The sequence below is a fragment of the Aquarana catesbeiana genome, linkage group LG08, assembly GCF_042186555.1.
Source record: "Aquarana catesbeiana isolate 2022-GZ linkage group LG08, ASM4218655v1, whole genome shotgun sequence".
In the NCBI taxonomy this organism is placed as follows: Eukaryota; Metazoa; Chordata; class Amphibia; order Anura; family Ranidae; genus Aquarana; species Aquarana catesbeiana.
Window position 1 is genome coordinate 108,415,616 of NC_133331.1, and position 20,945 is coordinate 108,436,560.

Sequence of the window (20,945 nt, forward strand, 5' to 3'; positions counted from 1 at the left end):
TAGAAGTACTAGCAGATTTAAATACACTAATAAATTAAAGCTGAACCCCAGCTAATACTTTATAATCAGTTACAGTTTCAACAGTTTTTTTTCCTTTTGGGATAAAGTTTGGGATAAAGTTTTTACATAGATAAACAAAAGCCGATCATTTTAAGCACCCCTGCCAGTTTTAAATGGTCTGTCTCATCGCTGTGACTGCAAGAGATCTTTTCTGTTGAAAAATTACAGCCTTACTGGCTGGATCACCAGATGAAAATAGGAGAAAGTATACCTAAAAAAGAAAACAAATACAGCCATCACCTTCAAGAATTGGTTGCTTTTGGGTTTATTACTGCTTTAATATTTGTGGAATTTTGAATCTAATGCTGCGTACACACGGTCAGAATTTCCGACAGAAAAAGTCCAATGGGATCTTTTGGTCGGATATTCCGACCGTGTGTATACCCTATCTGACTTTTTCTTTCGGAATTTCTGACGGACTTAGATATAGAACATGTTCTAAATTTTTCCATCGAAAATGCCGACGGAGGTTATCCCGAGGGCAAGTCCGACCGTGTGTACGCGGCATAAGAGTATCACAAGGGCAAGGTTGGAAGGGAATTTTTGCACTTTATAAACTTGAGTAAAAACCTTGTGGTCTGCATCCTTCAAACGAAACTGCAATCTGTGACATTAGCATGACAAATGAGTGGCTATGGCCACCAGCGGTATCATGGGAGCACGCCCGCAAGCACTCAACACCATGCGAGGGAGCTCGCATGAAAGTGTTGAGTCCTTGCGGGGGGGGGGGGGGAGCCGAGACAGCCGCCGAGGAACCCCAGGAGACCAGGTTCGTGGCCACTCTGTGCAAAACGAGCTGCACAGTGGAGGTAAGTATAACATGTTTGTTATTTAAAAAAAAAAAATTAATTTAGTGATCCTTTAAGTGATTAAATTGACCTCATCTACAGACCGAAGTTCTTACTATTGATCTGAAAGAACTGAGAGATACATTGCATATATTGTTTTCTCTATCTGTCTGTGCTGAGGAATGTCTTTTTTTGACAGCTCTGGCTCTGCACTGTTTACATAGACTTGGGGAAATGCCAGTTAAGATCGAGAGGGGGGTTGAATCGAGATCTTTTTTCAATGATTACTCATGCAGCTCTATTATACTCGTGCAGTACATGCCTGTGTATGTGGGGGTGGGGAGGCTCAATTTTTTTTTTTTACTTTTCATGTGTTTTTTTTTACTTATTATTTTATTGCTATCACATAGGGAACCAATAGCCCCCATGTGATAGCAAATACGTGACAGATCTTCTTGGGGGGGGGGGGTAGCGTGTACAAGGAGAGGACAGGTGAAGAGAAGTATAGCGGTATACACAGTGAGGGAGCAGTCTGTACAGACAGGCTCCCTCACTTGCCGACGCTGACTGTCACTGTCAGCTTTTAAATGTAATTGTCCGCTCTTTTTTTGCTATACTTCATAGCGCCAAGAAGGAGCTGTCACTCGGGCCCGCCACTAAATTAAATAAAGGGGCGTGGTTGCCGGGTGATGTCACAGGGTGACCTCGCCCCTTTGTTTAATTTAGTGGTGGGCCCGTATAGAAAAAAAAGAGCGGACAATTACATATAAAAGCTGACAGTGACAGTCAGAGTCGGCAAGTGAGGGAGCCTGTCTGTACAGACTGCTCCCTCACTGTGTATACTGCTCTTCTCCTCTCCTGTCCCTGTTCACGGAAGGGATGAAAACGGATGTAAATGGATGATCATCCATTTACATCCGTTTTTTCTATAGGAATGGATTGATGTCCATTTTTCATCCATCAACGGATAGATGAAAAACGGACGAATGGTCCATATGTGTGAAAGGGGCCTTACTGTTGCAAAATATCTCACTATATATATATATATATATATATATATATATATATATATATATATATATATAGTATTTCACTATATAAGCTCAGTTTAGTCATAAAAATAAGTGTGAAATGCAAGACTTTGGTGGGTGTAACAAGATGTCTACTTGCCGCCTTCTGATTATAGGCTTACTGCAGACGAGTGCGGGTGTACCAAGATGGCCATGATGTAACGTCACTTCTGTTGCATATTCTGATGGGTAGCGGTAACCTGATAGAACACCAGCACAGAAGACTTGAAGTCTGCACTTAGGGTTGCCACCTCATCCCTTTAAAACCGAACACATATTAAAGGAGAAGTCCAGCCAAATCTTGTTTGGCTGTACTTCTCCTATGGATCACAGGAGTGCAATTCGTTTTGCACTCCTGTGATCTGTTTTTCAAGTCCACTCTCTGCTGACGTCACCAATGTCAGTCCAGGCACCGCGTCATCCCGTCCACAGAGTCTGTATCCGCCAAGTGCCTGGACTGACACCCATCTCAGCCTCTCAGCGAGCTGCTGAGAGCCTGGGATGGCCGCTCCCCACCCCTCCACAGCCCAGCGATCCAATGAGCAAGGAGGGAGAAGAGCAGAGAGCTGTGACTGACAGTCTACAGCTCTCTGCTTACGGAGCTCTGAAAACTAAGTGATCAGCGGAGTTCGATCGCTCGGTTCTCAGTGTAGAAGCGCCGGGAGACAGACGCAGCATCAGACCCATGCTGCATCCACCTAGGTAAGTATGAACGGGTTTTTTAATAACACAGGTTCTGAGGCTAATTTAATGCAGATAAGGCACTGAGTTATTTACCATCTTAATCAGCCACAGAACCTTTGTAATTAATATGTGTTCGCTTTTAAAGGCATGAGGTGGCAACCCTATCTGCACTGTGTTGGGGGAGCGTTTTGACAGGGAAGGACAGGATTTTCTGGATCGCACCATTACATGTAATGAAACCTGGACACATTATATCGCTTCAGAATCAAAACTAGCATCAAAGCAGTGGAAGCATGTGGACTCAACACCACTAAAAAAATTCAAGGTAAAGTGATGGCAAGTGTTTCCTGGGACAAACGTGGCATTATTCATGTGGATTCTCTACCCCGCGGCACCACCGGCTTGCTCCCGCTGATCACACACACAGCATAAGCCGAGCGGCGGGTACCTCTGACTTCATGTTCGCTGCCAACCGCTGATCATTGAGCAGAGAGGCAGAACAGTGGTCTGCCTATGTAAATAAGGCAGATTGCCGTTCTGACAGGAGGGAGGAGATGAAATTTGTGTCCCTGCATAGCAGGGAATAAATTTCATCTCTTGAACTAGTAAAAGCACCTCCCCGGTGTACTAAAACACTGGTTAGGCACACAGTTAACCCTTTGATTGCCCCTGATGTTAACGCCTTCCCAGCCTGTGTCACTAGTACAGTGACAGTGCATATTTGTTAGCAATGATCACTGTATTAGTGTCACTGGTTCCCACAAAGTGATAAAATGGTCAGTGTTAGAACGTCTGACTCAATATCGCAGTCCCGCTATAAGGCGTTGATCGCCGCCATTACTAGAAAAAAAAAAAAAAATGCCACAGTTTGTAGAAGCTATAACGTTTGTGCAAACCAATCAATATACGCTTAGTGGGATTTTTTTTTAAATCAAAAATATGTAGCAGAATACATATCAGCCAAATGAAGAAATTAGATTTTTTTCCATTTTTTTTTTTAATTGGATATGTTTTATAGCAGAAAGTTAAAAATATCTTTTTTTTTTTTTTTTTTCAAAATTGTCAGTCTTTTTTTTATAGCACAAAAAGTTAAAATCACAGGGGTGATCAAATAACACCAAAAGAAAGTTCTATATGTGGGAAAAGGGACACCAATTTTATTTGAGCACAGCGTCACACGACCGCGCAATAAGTCAGTAAAGTGACGCAATAAGTCATGAAGGGGGGGTAAATCTTCCAGAGATCAAGTGGTTAGACACTGGGATAAGCATATAAATGTAGCAGTTTCCACTTGAAATGTGTTCTTTTATTATATGAACTTAAAAATCCCAGTTTGACTTGAACACCCCTCGTAAAAATGCCAGAGCTAGCAGAACATATCAGGTGACAAGCTGCTTGTTTTGACTGCTTTAAGGCAACGACCTAATTACACATCAGGGAATAAAGTCTACTGTGTCAGCGCTTCAGATAAGGTGCACAGAGGCTCTTGTGTTTACAAACTGGGTTGCATAAGGCGTGTTTTTGGGGTTGGGATTAAGGCAGAGAAGGCGTGTCCTGTGCAGAGTAAAAAGCTGCACAGGTGAGAAGCTTGGTAAGCCAGGTATACTAGCAACAATCTACAAGCGACTGCTGTGAAATCTTACCTCAGGTATGGCTTATTCCTGAGATTTTATGTGCAAATGTTGTCTGTGTTCATGAGATCTCCTTTTCATTCCACCTGACCTAGGAAAGTTTATGTAAAACTAATAATGACAGTATGTTCTGCCAAGCACAAGTTGGACGTTTAGTTCCGCAGTATCTGTACTGGTACAGTAAAATTGTGAGCTTTATTTTTTCAGCAGTTAACTGTTAATATTACGGCTGTTACATTAGAGCCAAAAAGCAAAATGCAGTAAAAGTGAAACGGATTGTAATAGTTGATTGTGTTATGCCCCATACACACGGTCGGACATTGATCGGACATTCCGACAACAAAATCCTAGGATTTTTTCCTACGGATGTTGGCTCAAACTTGTCTTGCATACACACGGTCACACAAAGTTGTCGGAAAATCTGATCATTCTGAACACAGTAGCCAATAGCTTTCATCTCTTTATTTATTCTGAGCATGCGTGGCACTTTGTCCATCGGATTTGTGTACACACGATCGGAAATTCCGACAACGGATTTTGTTGTCGGAAAATTTTATAGCCTGCTCTCAAATTTTGTGTGTCGTAAAATCCGATGGAAAATGTGTGATGGAGCCTACACACGGTCGGAATTTCCGACAACAAGGTCCTATCACACATTTTCTGTCGGAAAATCCGACCGTGTGTACGGGGCATTACAGTTAAGCAATATTGTAATTCTCGTGCCCTGTACACACGATCGGACATTCCAACAACTAAATCCTGAGATTTATTTCCGAAGGATGTTGGCTCAAACTTGTCTTGCATACACACGGTCGCACAAATGTTGTTGAAAATTCCGAACGTCAAGAACCGCGGTGACGTACAACACGAGCGACGAGCCGAGGAAAAATGAAGTTCAATAGCCAGTGCGGCTCTTCTGCTTGATTCCGAGCATGCGTGGACTTTTGTGCGTCGGAATTGTGTACACACGATCGGAATTTCCGACAACGGATTTTGTCGTTGGAAAATTTGAGAACCAGCTCTCAAATTTTTGTTGTCGGAAATTCCGACAAAAAATGTCCGATGGAGCCTGCACACGGTCGGAATTTCCGACAACAAGCTCCCATCGAACATTTCGATCGTGTGTACGCGGCATTCTAATGTGAAATTTGTATAAAACTATACTCATTTTAGAATGAAATAATTCCACTACTGTAAAATGAACCCTATAAAATGATCACATGCCTGATGAAAGGGTCCTGCGTTGCACTTTTACTGCTGCGATGTGATTGCTAAACAGTTGGACATCTTCCTAAAGATAAAAAAGCAGCACAAGTGCTCAATCATATACCACCCTTTAGGGGTCGGGAACTGGTGCACTAGCTCGGGGTGCCTCCACCCTCACTTCTAAAACGATCCAATGATATGAATGGAGTCGGCTGCTCTATGTCATCCATAAAAGTAAATCTTTAATGGCTACATAATGGAGTACAGCAATTTGCTGTACTCCATTATGCAGCCAATAAAGATGCACTTTTGCGGATGACATTGAGTACCCGGCTTCATTCTATCATTTGATGTGCTTGAAGAGCCATGGTGTGCTGGCAAGATATGCTTTTATTACTCTTAAAATCTAGACTGTAGATCATTTGCCCAGTTATCCTTCATGATGCTGTTTACAGTAAAGCTGGGCAAATTTTGATCCATGTGTGGGGGCTCCTGCTCAACAGTAGTCGATCGAACGATGCCCAGTGGGCTGCAGCCACTGATGAGTGTATTCAGACAGCTGAGAGTCCCTTCAGTCAGAATGCAGTGGGGTTGATTTACTAAAACTGGAGAGTGCAAAATAAGGTGCAACTTTAAATAGAAACCAATCAGCTTCCAGGGTTTTTGTTTTTTTTCTCAAAGCTTAATTGAACAAGCTGAAGTTAGAAGCGAATTGGCTAACATGTACATCTGCACCAGATTTTGCACTCTCCAGTTCTAATAAATCAACCCATAGTGTCTCAGTGGGGAGGATTCCTCACTTGTGTGGATGGAGGAATTTTTCGATCAGCCAGCTGTAATCTGTGGTCAATTTAAAATTAATGTTAAAGCTTAGTTTTTTTTAAAATAACAAACATGTCATACTTACCTCCTCTGTGCAAGGGTTTTGCACAGAGCAGCCCCAATCCTCTTTTTCTGGGGTCCCCCGGCGGCACTCCTGGCTCCTCCTCTTCTCGAGTGCCCCCATGGAGACACAGACAGCAGGACTCAGCCCTGCCCCCCCGGCTCCCATGTCACTGGATTTGATTGACACCAGCAGGAGCCAATGGGGTGATACAGCACAAAAGGGTTTTCACCTTAATGCATAGAATGCATAGAATGCATTAAGGTGAAAAACTGTGAGGGTTTACAACCCCTTTATGAATACTCCTTACACCAATGATATATAAAGGGTTGATGCTTCTCATCCTGACACAGCGCAAAACACTGTGTTCCCAAGCACATTATCCTCTTTTGATCTAAGTACAAGTAAATATTATATATATATATATATATATATATATATATATATATATATATATAGGCAATTTAGGTATACTGGGGGTTATTTACGAAAGGCAAATCCACTTTGCACTTCAAGTGCAGTCGCTGTAGATCCGAGGGGGACATGCAAGGAAAATAAAAACCAGCATTTTAGCTTGCACATAACTGGATGATAAAATCAGCAGAGCTTCCCCTCATTTTAGATCTACCCCTCAGATTTACAGCAACTGCACTTCCAAAGGGCACTTTCAAGTGCACTTGCAGTGCACTTGTAGTGCTAAGTGGATTTGCCTTTCGTAAATAACCCCCACTGTGTCCAAGGAGGCAACTCAGGGTCTATCCAAGGGCAATTCAAGTATACTATATCCCAAGAGGCAGTTTGGGCGTATACTATCCAAGTAGTCACTTTGGTTATACTCTATCCAAGGAGGCAGTTTAGGTATACTGTATCCAAGTGTGTAGTTCAGTTATACTCTAGTCATCTTTTCAGATACCATGGCGTTTGTTGAGTGAATGCAGTGTTGCCAACTGTCAGTATTTTTACTGGCAGCCAGTAAAAAACAGGCAATTTTCTCCTGGCAGTAAATGCCAGTAAAAGTAAAAGGTTGCCAGTAAAAAATATGGTTGTGACGCTCAGCTTGGTTCGGAGCCGGCTGAGACCATCCGAGTGCCTGCTACAGTGTGATTGGGCGGCTCTGGCAGAGGCGGTGCCTGAGCATGTCGTGTGATGTCATGGTGCAGTGGAGCCAAGCGGTGTGGCCAGAGCCTCATGTCTGCGGTATTGGAGCGAGGCAGGCTTGGACTGGGACCATCGGTGCTGTTTAGACTGGAGTGGACTGGAGGGACCACTTGGCTTGGAGAGAGACTGTCACTGTGACTCAGGAGGGGACATGTTGTGTCAGTGAGATGTCACCATCATTTGTGCTGCTGCACATGGCTGTCAGTGTCACTGTGAGAGTCAATTTTATGTGTGCCGCCCATTCTAAATTATTGCCCTCCTGTCCCTGAGCTACTTACCTACTATATCGAAAATAAAATAAGAAATATGTTTTTTGCCTTATTATCTACCTTAAATCATATTGCTAATTGCATATTGTATGTTTGTAGCCTACATACTCAAATTTGCACTTAAAACTGTAATTTTGTAACTTTTGGAAATGTCAGTAAAAACGTGGCTGTGCCAGTAAATTTTGGGTGCGGTGTCAGTAAATTTCAAACTGGTAGGTTGGCAACACTGAGTGAATGTGCCTTAATGGGTACCTGGAAAAGGTTTACATTTTTTTTAGCAAGCTGCGGTATCTGTTGTTGCTGTTGCTGTTGCTGCTGGCTTTGCGGCTTTTTGCTGTTTTGGCAAAGGCAGATGCACCAAAGGCGGTGAAGTGAATATGAAGTAGAAAACAGAATGTGGCTTCATCCTAATTTGTGAGGCCTAAATCCACCTGCATGATGCAAACAGTCACAAACTAATTGCAGAGTGTAACTTAGAAATGTTTTAGCTTCCTTTTCTGAAGCCTTGCTAAAAATGACAATTTTGCTTTTACAACAAAGGCCTAAAATAATGTCTTCTCAGTAGTCGTTCATTTGTTTAAAGTAGAATCCCAGGAAAAACGTTTTTTTTTTTCTACTTGTGGCGCTTACAAGCAAGTTACCTCTAATGATGCTTATCCCAGGTCCGTATCTCCACTGTGTAAAGAAAAAAGCATAGCTTCATTAATGCCAGAAAGTACAGCTATTGCTGTACTGCCAGCGCTGCAGGCACTAGATCACAATTACTTATACAGGGATGCAATCCTGTTATTTACCCTCCCTTTCTTCTCCCTTTGTCCATTCACAGAATGCCTTGAACAGGGGTCATTGGAGGTAACTACTACACACCACATTTTACAAAAACCTTTTCCCTTTAACATCAATGATATGCCACATGTCAGTCTGCAAGCTTGGCTATCTGATGATGAACTAATTCAAATAGTTCTTCTCTTTACAAGAAAATTCTACTTCATCATCATCATCTTTATAGCCTGGTTAATCCCAGGATACAACTAATGCTTGCTTGTTCCTGGGCCATGTACCCCACTCCAAATACACTCATAAACAAACACACACTGCATTAGTGACAGAAGGTTTTCTGACGTAAAGGTGATTGGAGGTTGGTGATGAATCTGATCAATACTATAGAAGGTGACACATCCTTTATCAGTTGTCACAGTTTTTGCCCATAAAAGTGTAGCACCCTTCTAGATAGGTGCTAGGAATTAAATGGTTATTATTAGTGTGTGTAGTCAGTGTGGCTGTAATGTTTGTTTGGTTAAAGCATAGTTGCTCATTGTACTCAGTGAAGCTGTGATTATTTAGTTAGGTGTATACTCAGCTGTTTCCAGTCTGGTCTAATAGCTCCCTCTGCATCTAGAGAACTTGAGAAGTTTCTGGATGATAGGTGTGGAGCTATGCAGATGGTAGCATGAATATTGATACAGACCTTGCCTATCTCAGATAGGCAGGCTCTGATGGCATGCTGAGAGACTATATATATTATGTGAGCACACTGAGCTCAGGGTCTTTTCCCAGAGTGGATTGGTCCTAAAGAAAGCTGACTAAGGCTAGGCTGTCTGCAGAAGATCTAGTCTGGTATCACCAGAGTAAGGTGTCACGTGGAAGAAGGCAACCAGATGTTCCTTGGGCCTTGTGTAAGTACAGACTCTTTGAAGAATCTGGGGGACCTTTGTGCTTTTGCCAACCCTCTGGTGCTAGGGAAAGTCAGCTGTAGGTCTATTTAAAGGGGATGTCGACTGGTGTACGGAAGAGCTTTGTCCATATCTTCTTCTTCTTTAAGGGACTCTTGTGGCTCTACTACTCTGAAGCTGAAGTCTACTATTTGTTTCAAGCCCGGACTTCACTATAGCTTGCTCAGAAAGAATACCAAAGTCCTTAACATGCCTTAACATGCCTATACTTACCTGCTCTGTGCAATGCTTTTGCACAGAGCAGCCCCGATCCTCCTCTTCTGGGGTTCCTCACCGGCACTCCAGGCCCCTCCTCTACATCAGGTGCCCCCCAGGGAAAGGCGATTTTATTGACAGCAGAGGTAGCCAATCGCTCCCACTGCTATCAATCTGTCCAATGAGGAGAGAGACAGCAAATGTAGCTGCTAGTGGGGGGGATCTGGGGGGCAGCTGCAGCCCGAAAGTGGCAAACCTTAAAGCGGTTGTATACCCGCTGAAATTTTTTTTTTTTCTTTTTACCCCTGTAAAGCAAAAGGCATAATGAGCTAGTATGCACCGCATACTAGCTCATTATGAAATACTTACCTTAGAACTAGGCATCGGTATCTTACCTGGTCCACGTCGAGGGAGCTGTCATGTTGCCTCAGCGTGTCTTCCAGGTATCGCGGTTCCAGCGCTGTGAGTGGCTGGAGCTGCGATGTCATCACTCCCGTGCATGCGCGCGGGAGATTTCTTACCCGGCAAGGTCCGGCAGTTGCCGGGCCTTCAGCCGAGAATCCCCTGTGCGCATGCGCCACTGCAGTCAGCGGCTCATAGCAAGGGGAATATCTCCTAAACCGTACAGGTTTAGGAGATATTTTTTTTACCTACAGGTAAGCCTTGTTATAGGCTTACCTGTAGGTAAAAGTTAAAAAAAAGACTATACAACCACTTTAAGGCTTTAGAACCACTTTAATTTTGTATATAGTTCTTGTTTTTGGAGTATCCCACCAGCCTGAGGGGAAGACCTGGACAGTAATCCTGCAGCTCCCATGGGAGTAGCGCTACAAAAGTATGTTTTTTCTGCTTTGTTGATGTAGTACACAATGTACTATTTCTATTTCTCATAGAGGATGTTAGTATTTCCTTGGATGGAATTCCACACTGTGACATTATCATAACTCATCTTATGAAAGGGAATACTGTTCTGTCTTTACAAGTTTAGAAAAGGTTTAGTAATGTAAAATATGTTGAAGGGGCTCAACTCTCCTTGCTTGGAATTTCCATATCACTAAATTTAATAAGTGAGCCAAGCAAAATGTGAATGTGGGTTTGCCCAAGTGCATGGCAGAGATATTACTCTAAAGTTGTCACTTGTCATACTGCCCACTTGAAGAGATCTGAGCGAGAACCATGGAAATGAATTAAGGTTAATGTAAACAATTGCATGTACATTTCCATTTTTTAGTAACTCCACAATCTTCTCTGGGTAAAGTACATGGATGTGTGGGGATTTGAACAAACTGTAGCAGCAGATTCCTATCTTTTGTTGCTGTGAAGCTATATCTGTTTGTTTCACCAGAATGATTCTGAATGTGGGTGACTGGTTTATTATAGCCACCTGGGGCATTTTCAGATCTTTAATAATGAAAGTTACAGTATCTGCATCCCTTTATAAGTAATTTGACTTGTATTTTACTGCAAACATGAGAACATTTGTGAGCCAATCACACAAGCAAGAAATGACATTTGTAGGTACAGAACACCTCTAGGTTGCCATATTGTATTGATTTATACAGGAAATTACAGCAGCTGCAGAATTAAAAGGAAAGATCATTTTTAATAATATTAAATTACAATATTGTTTGTGTCGCAATTGTATAGAAGTTATTGTTTTTATTTGCTATATTTTTTTCTTTCAAATTGGATTTACCTTTTAATATATAAAAGGTGAATTTTGGATGTAAAAAAGCATGTTTACCCATTACATCTGTCCTATAAAACTTCTGGTAACAGCAGCTACAAATACTGTAGTTGCTGACTTTTAAAAATAAGGTACCGGTACTTTGACTTCCAAAGGAGTCACCACCAGATCCCCACTGTGTATGCGCGAGATAGCATGGCACTGCAGGACTGGTCGTGCAGCCCCCTGGGACGTGTGACAGGGGGCATGGGCAGGGGTCGTGCCTAAGTGCACATCATTCTTACTTAGGCAAGAATCGCGGAAATGGCATCAGGAACCAGTCAAAAAAGGTAACTGTTTCCCATAAAAATAAAATTTCAGAAGTGTTAGGGACAGGGGTGGGGAGTTGAATAAGCAGCACAAGCGCGCCTCCGGTGGTGCGCACGCACCCCCTAGTGGTCAAAAGGCGAACTGACATACAGTTAGGTCAGTTCGCCCAGGGAAGCCAACCTGCCACAGTACAACTGCGGCGGCTGGTCAGGAAGGGGTTAAAGTGCAAAAAGAAATTATTGAATCTCTAGAATGCATGCACATTCCCACATTTTAGCCCTTTAAACATGCTGCAAGTGCAGAAAAATAGCTATTGGTGTTAAACATGTGGTGTCAGTCTTGCCTACTTAGAGAGGACCTTCAGATTTTGTTGTAGGCACAGTTCGGATACTCATCCAAAACAAAACCAAAAAAATGTATGCCTATCTATTATGATGCATGTGCTTCCATTGTGGAGGCTCTCAAAATTTAGAGTTAGGACTGCAGATAATATTGGGGTACCTTGACAGGGCTCTGTAGCTTATGCATGTATTTGCAAATGTGTGCAAACTAAACCCCTTTTTTTAACACATAGTGTTAGACAGGATAATTCGGTTGGATGCAGACTGGTCAGTAAGTTGAGCTTGGAAGTTTCTTTGATTTTGTTTTGCATGCATTGCCCTTCCATGTGCTCCTTGCTGCTAAAGCCAGTTATAGGTATGGGAAGTGGTCATTTGTTTGTACAGTTCGGATACTCACCCAGCCACTGTTTTCCTAGGGACATCTTTCTGTCCAGGGTCCTGCACCGCCATCTTACTTGTGACGTCATCGAGAAGCCCACCGGCTCGTCCGGCTTCAGCCAGAGGCACCTCGCGATGACACGCCGCTAGGCCCACCTCTCCTTACTTACTGTGTGAATGACTAAAGGCCTCCTGAGATATGTGATGTGCATATCCTAGGAGGCCAAGTGAGCACTATGCACATCATTCATCCAAACGAAAGACGTGTATTGAGGAATGAAGCCACACTGTTTGTCAAAAAAGAAAGGTAAATGAAAAAAAAAATACTGCCAGATTCACGTAGAGGAGGAATGGAGAGGGGGGAACTTGATATAGAGCAGGGGTACTGAATTAAAATTCACGGGGGTCCGGTCAGTAAAATTTTCTTCCAGCGGAGGTCCGAGTGTCATATTGGCTCAGATCCTTCACATCACAGCCTCTTGTGCACAACACGATTGTTTTCTATTGCCCTTGTAGATACCTGTGTTTTTCTAGGGCAGAAAAACATAGATCTCTGCACAAGTGTGAACAAACCCTTACATCAATGCCCTCAGTCTCCCCTTCACAGCACATCTCTCCCTTTTACATCACAGTCCCCCATCAGAGACCGACCCATCAGAGACCTGCCAACCCATTACAGACCGTTCAGCGTGTCCCTTTAAAGACCCCCCTTCATCACAGACCCCTCCATCACAGATCCCTCCCACCCCAATTACAGACCCCTCCACCCCCATCACAGACCCCCCCCCCACAAACACAGATCCCCCTCCATCACAGATCCCCCAATCACAGATCCTCTCCATCACAGATCCTCTCCATCACAGATCTCACTCCATCACAGATCCCACTCCATCACAGATCCCCTCCCATTACAGACCCCACTCCATTACAGACCCCACCCCAACACAGACCCCACTCCAACACAGACCCCCCATTACAGACCCCACCCCATTACAGACCCCACTTCAACACAGACCCCCCATTACAGACCCCACTCCAACACAGACCCCACTCCATTACAGACCCCACTCCATTACAGACCCCACTCCAACACAGACCCCCCATTACAGACCCAACTCCATTACAGACCCCACTCCATTACAGACCCCACTCCATTACAGAGTCCACTCTATTACAGACCCCCCCATCACAGACCCCACTCCATTACAGACCCCCCCATCACAGACCCCACTCCATTACAGACCCCACTCCATTACAGACCCCACTCCATTACAGACCCCACTCCATTACAGACCCCACTCCAACACAGACCACACTCGAACACAGACCACACTTGAACACAGACCCCACTTGAACACAGACCCCACTCCAACACAGACCCTCCATTACAGACCCCACTCCATTACAGAACCCACTCCATTACAGACCCCCCATCACAGACCCCCCATCACAGAACCCACTCCATTACAGACCCCCCCCATTACAGACCCTACTCCATTACGGTCCCCCCATCACAGACCCCACCCCATTACAGACCCCACTCCATTACAGACCCCACTCCATTATAGACCCCACTCCATTACAGACCCCACTCCATTACAGACCCCACTCTATTACAGACCCCCCCATCACAGACCCCACTCCATTACAGACCTTACTCCATTACAGACCCCCCCCATCACAGACCCCACTCCAACACAGACCCCCCATTACAGACCCCACTCCATTACAGACCCCACTCCATTACAGACCCCCCATCACAGACCCCCCATCACAGAACCCACTCCATTACAGACCCCCCATTACAGACCCCACTCCATTACGGTCCCCCCATCACAGACCCCACTCCATCACAGACCCCCCCCCATTACAGACCCCACTCCATTATAGACCCCACTCCATTACAGACCCCACTCCATTACAGACCCCACTCCATTACAGACCCCCCCATCACAGACCCCACTCCATTACAGTCCTTATTCCATTACAGACCCCCCCATCACAGACCCCACTTCATCACAGACCCCCCCATTACAGACTCCCTCCATCACAGTCCTTCCTCGATTGTCCCTTTCATTAATGCAGCATTCCCCCTTCCTCCCCCTCCCCACACTGCCCTACCTTAGTCACACAAGCCGGGAAGCACGCATGGTAGGTCCAGACAAAGGGCAGTACTTTTCAAGTTAAAGGCGGGTGATTGGTTGCTGGGACCACTCCATTGTTTAGTAACCAATCACCTGCTTTGTAACTTTAAAATTCCCGCCCTTTGTCCGGACCTGTAGCGCTTCCAGGCTTGTGTGAATAAGGTAGGGCAGTGTGGGGAGGGGGAGGAAAGGGGAGTGATGCGATGATGTAAAGGAGAGACCTGCCGCGCCTCCCATGTAATCAATAATTTTAGTGGCAGCGGCAGGAAGGCAAGCCATCAGATGAGAGAGAACACTCAGGCAACTATTTGGCGAGGCTGCGAGCCGCATAAGGCTGCTACTGGGTTCGGATTCGGCCCGCGGTCCGCCATTTAGTGATGCCTGATATAGAGGGTGAAGGTCTGCTTTAGCTTCTTTCTCAATCTTAATTTTATTAGAAAATCATACCATCAGTCAATTTACAAATACATTATACAAGCTTACATAACAAAAAAAGCAACAACAAAACAAAACACAAAACATAAAGAAAAAAAGAAATGGGGGAAAATTATGGCAACACATAAAGATCATGTTTTGAAAGATTATTATGTCTTATTTAGATTCTGCTCAAATTCCCATAAATCATTCTAATTTCCTGATGACTCCTTATAAGTCCTCCAGGGGGTCCATACCTGATGGCATTTTTCATATGTATCCCATTCATGTGCCAGGAGGGTCTCCATCCTCTCAATATAATCCATTTATTTATTTATTTATTTATGGTACTTATATAGCGCCGTCAATTTACGCAGCGCTTTACATATACATTGTACATTTACGTCAGTCCCTACCCTTAAGGAGCTTACAATCTAAGGTCCCTAACTCACATTCGTACATAATAGGGACAATTTAGACAGGATCCAATTAACCTACCAGCATGTCTTTGGAGTGTCGGAGGAAACCAGAGTACCCGGAGGAAACCCACGCAGGCACAGTGAGAACATGCAAACTCCAGGCAGGTAGTGTCTTGGTTGGGATTCGAACCAGCGACCCTTCTTACTGCTAGGTGAGAGTGCTACCACTACACCACTGTGCCACCCATTTCCATTATCCATTCCTTCACTGATGGCGATTGTATTGATCGCCAATGTTGCGGGATAACCAATCTTGCCGCTGTTAACCAGTGTCTAAGTAGACCCTTTTTAATATTTTTATAGTAGCCTGGGAGAATGGATAGTAAAGTAATTTGTGGTGTATTGGGGACTAGCTCTTCTGTAACTGTAGTGTGGAACTGCATGATCCTGTCCCAAAAATTATGGATTTGGGGGCATTCCCACCAAATGTGTATCAACAAACCCTTGGCAGAATGACACCGCCAACATATATCAGATGCATCTGGGTATATACGCTGCAGGGATGCTGGACATCGATACCAACGAGAAACAAGCTTATAGCTTGTTTCTTGGGCTTTAGTTGTTGATGACAAGCAATGTGTGAGAATAAATGATTTCTCCCACTCTTCTGCTCCAATTTGAACAATAAGATCGTATTCCCTCCGCTTTGGCTTCTGATGGATTACAATGAACACATACCTCGCCCCATCTCCTCCCACTCCTCATCTCCATAACCCCTCCCTGTGCACAGACAGAGAGCACAGAAAGGTATCAGCTCAAAAAATGTTTCTAAAATCAACAGGTAGTCTTAACTTATTGAACTGATAACAAAATTATTTCAATGGTGTATTTAGCAGAAGAAAAGAAGGGGAGAAGAGAAGTTCAATGGTAAGGTTTACATACACTTTATGGTGATTGTAGATTTCATGATCCAGACAAGAGTGATTTAGTCTGAGTCATATTTAAACTTATTATCATAAACATTTTTAACAGCACAGCACAAATCCCTGCAATTAAGGGAATCCCTTGGGGACTCCCAGGTCACCAGAACTAGTGTCCCCATTGGGAGATTTCTCCTCTATTACTTTCAATGATAATGGTAAACAGGAAAAACAGAGAGGGTGAGTCTCCTTAACCACTTCCCTACCGCGCATAGTCATATGACGTCTTTTACTTTCTGAGCCTCTAGGGGCAACGCGCCCCCCGCCGCGTCACTAGGCACCCAATGCGCTTGCCCGGCAGCCGCTATGTCCGCCGCGCACCCGCGATTGCCATTGAACACAGCAGGACTGTGGATCTGTGTGTGTAAACACACAGATCCACAGTCCTGTCAGAGGAGAGGAGACCGATGTGTGTTCCCAGTACAGACGAACACCAATCGGTCTCCTCCCCTTGTGAGTCCCCTCCCCCTACAGTTAGAATCACTCCCTAGGACACACAGTTAAGCCCTTCCTCGCCTGCTAGTGTTAACCCCTTCCCTGCCAGTCACATTTACACAGTAATCAGTGCATTTTTTATAGCACTGGTCGCTGTATAAATGTGAATGGTCCCAAAATAGTGTCAAAAGTGTCCGAAGTGTCCACCGCAATATCGCAGTCACGATAAAAATCGTAGATTGCCGCTATTACTAGTAAAAAAAAAAAAAAATCTATTAAAATGCCCTAAATTTATCCCCTATTTTGTAGATGCTATAACTTTTGCGCAAACCAATTAATATATGCTTATTGCTTTTTTTTATACCAAAAATATGTAGAAGAATACATATCGGCCTAAACTGAAGAAAAAAATTGTTTTGTTTTTTTTTTTTAATGTGATATATGCATTATAGCAAAAAGTAAAAAATATTGTGTTTTTTTTCAAAATTGTTGCTCTTTTTTTGTTTATAGTGCAAAAAAAAAAAGCGCAGAGGTGATCAAATACCACCAAAAGAAAGCTCTATTTGTGTGGGAAAAAATATCAAAATTTCATTTGGGTACAGTGTTGTATGACCGCGCAATTGTCATTCAAAGTGTAACAGCGCTGAAAGCTGAAAATTGGTCTGGGCAGGAAGGGGGTGAAAATGCCCTGTATTGAAGTGGTTAATGAGGGGCACAGACAGCCGTAAAAACCTGATAGGTGCTCAAATCCCTCTCCACTCTATCCAAAACTAAAAACAAAGTATTGCCTTTAGTTGTACTTTAAATATCTTCACAGAAGGGGATAGATCTATAATTCTGGAAAATATAATAACATTTAACCCCCATATTACACAGTGCATAATTAATACAACTTTCTACAAAAGTCTGAGTGCCCAAGGAGGAGATGTCCTTGCTTTAATGGGTAGCTCCACTTTTTTGGGAAAAAATATAAATAATAATATAGCATATATAATTGCTACGCAAAACATTTTGTAGTTGAATTTTATTAAAAAATACCATTCGTTTTCAATCTGCACCTCTGTAATTTTCTGTAAACTTCAATGCACTATAGCAACCTATATAATTTCCTGTTTGTGTGATTAGCTCACTGGTTTTCCTTTAAGTGTGCCCTATATCCACGTCAGATTTTAGGCATCCTCTGGTATAGAGAGATACTCCCAGAGAGTTAATCACTCCTAAAAGAATGAAGATCCTGAAACTTTCTTAATAAGAACACTGAAAGTGCATTAGCTGATTGATCACGAAAAAGTCACTCTCATTCAGATTTACTCTCCACATCAACATAAGCAAACAAACAGCTTTTTCTTCAGAGCAGAAACAGGTAGTAATCTGCAACAAAGTTTGTTAAAATCCTTGCCATGCACATTGACCTCCCAGAGGAGATTGTTTATTTCCTCAACAAAAATGGAGTTACCCTGTTTCCCCAAAAATAAGACCTAGCGTGATTGTCGGTGATGGCTGCAATATAAGCCCTACCCCCCAAATAAGCCCTACCCTGTTTTCCCGAAAATAAGCCCTACCCTGAAAATAAGACCTACAAGGACTTTAACTAGGGCTTATTTGGGGGGTAGGGCTTATATTGCAGCCATCACCGACAATCACGCTAGGTCTTATTTTCGGGTAAACAGGGTACTGCTTTAACCACCAAGCAGACTGCTCACCCGCATTTTACTGTGAGGGGCAGCCTGTACCAGAACAATCACGTACCTGTACATTGACAGTGTCTTCCGATTTTAGGGTGTGCGCACTTCCCCCCCTCCATTCTTTCTAGCCGACTCCAATTTTGTCAGCAGGTTTCAGCCAATGATTCATGGCTGAAACCTGCTGATTGGCCATGTCCAATCACAGCCCAGAGCCCTGTGTTGACAAACTCTAAAATTTTTATTTTTTTATTTGGAATTCCCATTGAAAGTTAGCAGGTCGCTTCTTGGTATGTGTCTTTACAGCTATGGAAGAACTTCTTTACCTCCATAGCTGTAAATCTGCAATGTGAGATTAAGGCACTGCTGTTTCTAACTGCTAGTGTTATTAGGATATTGGGTGGTGTCACTACTGTGCTCGCATTGGAGGCAGTGACATCCTAAACCAAAGCTTTTGCCTTTACCATGATAGCCACCTCCACACAGGGACAAAGTGCAAAACAAGGCATGGGAAGTCAGGAGTCTGGGAACGATCAGCTGCAGGGAGATCACAGACAATGCTAGTGTCTTCGGAGTGGATTTCCTGGGCAAAGGCAAATAGACTGGGCACTTTTTGCAAAGTTTAGTAAGCAGAATGAGCAGAAACTCATATTTTCCTTGCTTGTGATTGGGTAGTCTTTGCAAAGTGAATGTTTACCTCATTTACTAAGCTCTGGTGCAACTTCACTTGCAGAGTGCAGCTGCACTTTGCGAAGTGCAGAGTCTATTTGCCTTTAGTAAATCAACCCCTTCATCTCGGAAGTCATAGGTAACTTTATATTAGTGGGATCTCTCTCTCTTCAGGACAATATTAGCTGTAAGTATAAAAATCTAGGAAATATTGAATATCTTGTGTAGCTGCTGACAGCTGCAGTGAATGCAATTGAGTTTTTACAGTACCTGCACTTCTGGTTTGCTGATTATTGTAAAAATAAAGCCAACATTTCTTTGTGTCAGCAACTTTCTGTAAAAACAAGAGAGTTCCCTGGGGGGGGGGGGGGGGGTATCATCCGCCTGTGTACCTTTTAGCTTCTGTGTGTTTTCTTCTCCAGTTCAAATATTTTAAACTGAATAAATGGGTATATCAGTAGTAAAATAATTAACTTGGTTCATACTGCTATTATGCCAAAATACAATAAATATATATAATACACTATATATAACTGCATAAATATACAATGCCGCCATCATTTCTTTTGCATTGTATAATGATAAATAGGCTAGATTTACATTTGAGGTTTGGGGTGGAAAAATATGTGCTTGAGCCATATTTTTACCTCTCTCTTCTCACTGTCTGTCAAATGACTGCAAATCGATTTACTCATCTGTAAATTGTTATTTTAAATGCATTCATCCTGCTAGGGATCACAAAGGTAACAGGCAGCACCAAGTTCCATTCATCAGGCCCCAAACACAAAGTCAAAACTCCTATTAGAGGAATTCATATTTTTTATTAAAGGTGATGGAAAGCCAGACTAAATTTAGCCGTAAGTGTAGGCATCAGTTAACCAAACTGTACAGCTGTTCGCTGAATAAAACGCCTTTAAGATCTTGTCCTCTAGGGCACGTAAGTGTTCGGTGACATCAGTGCGTCGCTCCTAGCGAACATTAATCCACAAATTTTGTCAATTTATATGCTATCAGCGCAACCTGTTGATTTTTGTATGTTATTTACTGTGTCTGATTTTGCACTTTCCAGCTTTAGTAAATAAACCCCATTGTGTACTTAAAAGTGGGGTATGCCTGTATATGTTCCACAGGAGGTTTGCTGCTTCACTATTAGGGTTATTTAATCATTTTTTTTATTATTATAGCGCGGTTTCTTTCTTGCTTTTGTTTTAGAAACTATTGATGCCAAAGATAGACGAGTCTATAGGTCCTAAATAATAGACAGATATTGTAGATTTCCAAATATATTGCTCAGCCCATGGCATAGCTTTCGTTATATCACATGATGTATGCAAGATATTTAAATAATTGATATAATCTACACTAAGCAAAATTATAAACGCAACACTTTTGTGTTTACCCCTATTTATCATGAGCTGAACTCAACATCTACGACTTTTTCTATGTACATAAAAGGCCTATTTCTCTAAAATATTGTTTACAAATCTGCCTAAATCTGTGTTAGTGAGCACTTCTCCTTTGCCGAGATAATCCATCCACCTCACAGGTGTGGCATATCAAGATGCTGATTAGACAGCATGATTATTGCACAGGTGTGCCTTAGGCTGGCCACAATAAAAGGCCACTCTACAGTAAAATGTGCAGTTTTATCACACAGCACAATGCCACAGATATCGCAAGTTTTGAGGGAGCGTGCAATTGGCATGCTGACTGCAGGAATGTCCACCAGAGCTGTTGCCCTTGAATTAAATGTTCATTTCTCTACCACCAGCCGTCTCCAAAGGTGGTTCAGAGAATTTACCACTACATC

The 20,945-nt window shown here is 43.0% G+C and overlaps 1 protein-coding gene across 1 annotated transcript in view; it reads left to right on the forward strand.

Moving 5' to 3' along the window:
• Positions 1 to 4,118: 4,118 nt before the first annotated feature.
• RHOBTB1 (Rho related BTB domain containing 1) overlaps positions 4,119 to 20,945 on the forward strand; it is a 125,214-nt gene continuing 108,387 nt past the window's right edge. Inside the window, exon 1 of the mRNA XM_073596266.1 lies at positions 4,119 to 4,250. The gene's annotated coding sequence lies outside the window, so the exon portion shown is untranslated. The remainder of the gene's footprint in view (positions 4,251 to 20,945) is intronic.